Source organism: Heteronotia binoei, chromosome 7 (assembly GCF_032191835.1).
Source record: "Heteronotia binoei isolate CCM8104 ecotype False Entrance Well chromosome 7, APGP_CSIRO_Hbin_v1, whole genome shotgun sequence".
NCBI lineage: Eukaryota > Metazoa > Chordata > Lepidosauria > Squamata > Gekkonidae > Heteronotia > Heteronotia binoei.
This window is the reverse complement of record NC_083229.1, coordinates 54,614,241-54,618,816: the sequence shown is the minus strand read 5'-3', so window position 1 is coordinate 54,618,816 and position 4,576 is coordinate 54,614,241. Positions and strand designations below refer to the sequence as shown.

At 50.3% G+C, this 4,576-nt stretch overlaps 1 non-coding gene across 1 annotated transcript; it reads left to right on the top strand.

The window, feature by feature from the left end:
* Positions 1–4,295: 4,295 nt before the first annotated feature.
* On the top strand, positions 4,296–4,366 carry TRNAL-GAG (transfer RNA leucine (anticodon GAG)). Its single transcript has one exon. It is a non-coding gene; the product is annotated as a tRNA-Leu (tRNA).
* Positions 4,367–4,576: the final 210 nt, after the last annotated feature.

The window sequence follows — 4,576 nt, the reverse complement described above, 5'->3', positions numbered from 1 at the left end:
CAAGACCCTGCCGGAGAACTATCCACCCGGGATGGGCTGCTCTACCATCGGGAGCAGTTGTACGTCCCTCCCGGGCCTCTCCGATCCCGCATCCTCCGGCTGGCCCACGATGCCCCCCCGGCTGGGCACTTCGGGCAGCACAAGACCGCCCATCTGTTGACCCGGGACTTCTGGTGGCCTCGCGTCCGAGCGGACGTTAGTCGCTACGTGGCTTCTTGCGAGGTCTGCCGCCGAGCCAAGAACGTACCGGCCAAGCCCTCCGGTCTCCTGCAACCCCTGCCGACTCCCGCCGGTCCCTGGGACGTGGTGTCCATGGACTTTATCGTAGACCTGCCACGATCCCAGGGCCACACCTGCATTTTCGTTGTGGTGGACCTGTTCACCAAAATGGCCCACTTCGTCCCCTGTGCCAGAGTACCATCCGGGCCGGAGACTGCCCAGCTGTACCTAAACCACGTCTTCCGCCTGCACGGGTTACCCACGCAGGTCATCTCGGATCGGGGCCCACAATTCACATCCCGCTTTTGGCAGGCCTTCCAGCACGGTTTGGGGACAGAACTACACCTGTCTTCCGCCTACCATCCCCAGACCGACGGGCAGACCGAGCGGACCAACGCCACCTTGGAGCAGTACTTGCGCTGCTATACCAGCTATCAGCAAGACAACTGGGCCACTCTGCTACCCCTGGCAGAGTTCGCGTATAACAACGCAGTCCACAGCTCTACGCGGACCACGCCGTTTGCCGCCAACTATGGACTGCACCCCCGATTCTTCCCTCCGCTCGGCCCCTCCGCCAACGTTCCCGCAGCCACCGACCGACTTGAGGAACTCCACGCGCTCCACGCCCTCCTGCGCACTCAGCTCCAGCGCGCCAAGGACGCTTACAAACTGGCCGCGGACCGACATCGCCAGGACGGAGCCCCCCTCAAGGTCGGAGATTCTGTCTGGCTCTCGACCCGGTACCTCCGGACTCCTGGCCGGTCCTCCAAGCTAACCGATCGGTTCATCGGGCCCTTCCCCATAGAGGCGCAAGTCAACCCCGTGGCATTCCGCCTACGCCTTCCGGCCCACCTCCGGATACACCCCGTATTCCACCGCTCCCTCCTCCAACCAGCGGCAGCGCCGGACCCAAACAGGGACGTTCCACCACCGCCTCCGCCACCGGTGCTGGTGGACGATGAGGAAGAGTTTGAAGTCCACCAGATCCTAGACTCCCGGCTGCACCGAGGTCAACTCCAGTACCTGGTGGACTGGGAAGGCTACCCTCCCGAGGATCGCTCCTGGGAACCGGCTGCCCACCTGCATACCCCTGACCTGCTCCGGCAGTTTCATGAGGCCTACCCAGATAAGCCAGGCGGCTTGGATGAGGGGGGGCCTGAGGGGGGGGATAGTGTCGTGCCTGCCCCTGCTGACTCAGAGCAGGTGCCTGCTGCTGACCCCGCCCCTGCTGTGCAGATGCCTTCAGCAACAGAGGACGTAAGTCCTGAAGGAGCCAGCCAGCAGCAGGGGCCACCTGAAACCAATCTGGCCACACCAGGTACTAGCTCATCTCCCCCAGACTCACCAACACCTGGGGCCCGCCTGCGCGAGAGGAGACGCCTGGAATTCAGGAACAGGCGTAGAGAGGCGCGCATGCGGGCTAGAAGAGATCTGAGCCCGGAGTTCTAACGAGCCAATTAGCCAGCAGTATATCTGGGATCCTGGCCTCAGGCCAAACTGTGCTGGCAACAAGCGAACACCCTTGGATGTGTCTGCGTCTCGCACCCCTTGCTTCGGAAAGAACCTGTGCATTCCTGACCCGGCCTGACCCATAGACTGGTATTCTGGACTCTGGCTTTGCTTATCGGACTGGCTTAGGTATCGTTTGATCTCGGCTTTGCTTCCCGGCTTCTGACTCTCGGCTCTGTTTCCCGGCTTCTGACTTTCGGCTCGGCTCCCCGGCTCCTGACTCTCGGCTTCCCTGACCAAGCTTCCGTCTCACCCTCCAGCCTGCCTGTTTACGTTATCAATCAACTGGACTGTTTTACGACCACTCCCTGTGCTTCGCCTGGGCTGTCTGCGAGAGGTCCTGGCTCGTTGCCAGGACGATAGCAGCCGCAGCTTCGTGTCAGAGACTCGGGCCGTGACACAGAAACACTGCAGGAGGAGGCAGTGTTCCTGATGATGTCACAGTGTTCCTGATGATGTCACCTGGACCATTATGAGACTCTTAAAGCCCTCCCCTTACTTTTCCTTCCCCCCAAACCAACTTACTTTTAATGAAGTCATTTTTTGAAACATAGGGTGCAGTCACACATCACATTAAAAGCGGGTGTGTAGTGCTCAAATTTGAACCGCTGAATATTGATTAGATGCAGGGCCATTCAGTCGAGCATCCAAGAATGCGACTCATTCTGTTGTTGAGCGATCAGACATCCAATACTATCACGCTCTTTTCTTGGAGCATGCGTGATCAGATGGTGATTTCTGGGAGGGGGGGCCATTGAACATACACCCAACTGTTTGGAGGTGGGAAATCAAACGTTGCTTCAGAGACGGGGGGGGGGGAGGGGGAAAAGTTTCCAGAATTAACATTGCCAATTCAAACCAAAAAACTGCCAGGAATTACTTTCCTAGAAATTGGCAGTGACAATGATATCTGGAAATCCTGTTCTGTTCTGAATAGTGGGATAATGTCCCCCCCCCCCTCCAATCCTATGTTGATTGGAGAAGCAGAAGCGTCACCTCAGATTCCCAGATGATCTGGCAATGCACATGTCTGCTGGGGATTTTTTTTTTAAAAAGGTGGGAGGGGCAGTAAACATTCCAAGGGACAGTATTGCGCGTGAGCTGTCCAAACAGGAAAAAGCCGATCTTGTGCCACTTTTTTGAAAAAGGGCCAGACTTTCTGCACTGTCAAATTAATGTGGCATTGAGGCGCAGCAAGCTGGGATGACCCTGGATGACGCTCGATTGCCAGATGTGGATGTCTGAATGAATACATTTAATCCGTCAGTGAGATGGAGCTGTGTCACCACTAATGGTATGTCTGACTGCACCCATAGACTGCTACCTGGTTGTTTTGCAATCAACATGCTATTCCACTAGCAATTTCTGCCCAAATTTCCCCTTATCTGCTGGCTGACTATGACTAGTAGGTTGCAGCTTCTAGGGTAAGCTCTCATATGGTAAGCCTTTTGAGGGGGTGGAATTCAAAGTCTCTTGCATAGAAGCTCTAGAACTATAACTAAGCTGTTCAAGTTAAGCAGAACTGCAATTCAGTTGTTGAAAAATTTCAATAACTGTTTGTGAAGTGAGTAAACAATGATCTCCAACAACCTTCAATAGATAATATTTTAAACAGTTTGAATCCAGTTTACATGCATTATTGGGTGGCTGGATTGATTCCTTTTCTTCAAATAATTTAGAAGAATTGTTAAGAATACCAGAATTGATCACTTGTGGACACTGAAATAATGAATCTTGTTCTGTTTCTAAAGCTTCATATCTATTGGTGAATAAAAAGTTGATAAAATTGATGATTTTCTTTCTCCAAAGGACAATTTAAGTAATTTATCTTAACTTAAAAGATAACTTTAAAAATTGGTGACTATCTTTCACTAAAGTACAATGTAATTGATGTAAGCTGTTTTTTCATTCTCAGCCAGCAAAGACACAGCCAGCAAAGACACAGCTCCACTCAGTTCTCCGGGCTTAACAATGAGAGCAAAGCTTCAAAATCAGAACATGAAATAAAGATTCACCTTCAGTTGTCAGCAAAACACATTTAAAAGTTCTGTAATAAATCACTGAAAATATAATGTCAAAGAAATAAAAATATGGAGTTCTGAATTTCCATTGAGCCGCCATCCTGGATCAACTCTCAAATGAATGTTAATGTTCTTAATACCCTCCTTTGTCTATAATTCATGATTACTTCAAAGATTGTATAATGATTGTAGATCATGAAAGTCAATAATCTTCTTTAATCCAGATATATTAATTGTGCTAATTTAATATCTGTAATAACTTTGAAACACAATTAAAGTCTCTAGTGCATCATGGTTTATAAATCATGGTTAAGAGTGTCAGTCTAGTATGTGAAGACCCAGGTTTGAATCGCCACTTGCATGGAAGCTTGCTGGATAAGACTATTTGGGCCATTCTCTCAGCCTAACCTACCACACAGGGTTATTGTGAGGATAAAATATAGGAGAGGAGAATAATGTAAGCCACCTTGAGACCCCTTTGGGGGAGAAAGGGTATTAAACTAACTAACTAATAAAATGACACAACTAATAAAATGACACGGGGAGGGACAGTGGCTCAGTGGTAGAGCATCTGCTTGAGAAGCAGAAGGTCCCAGGTTCAATCCCTGGCATCTCCAAAAAAAGGATCCAGGCAAATAGGTGTGAAAAACCTCAGCTTGAGACCCTGGAGAGCCGCTGCCAGTCTGAGAAGACAATACTGACTTTGATGGACCAAGGGTCTGATTCAGTATAAGGCAGCTTCATATGTTCATATGTTGTTCATATGTTCTGCTGCTTTTTCAAGTTTTTAAAAATTGATTTCAATTACATGGCATATAAGGCAGCTA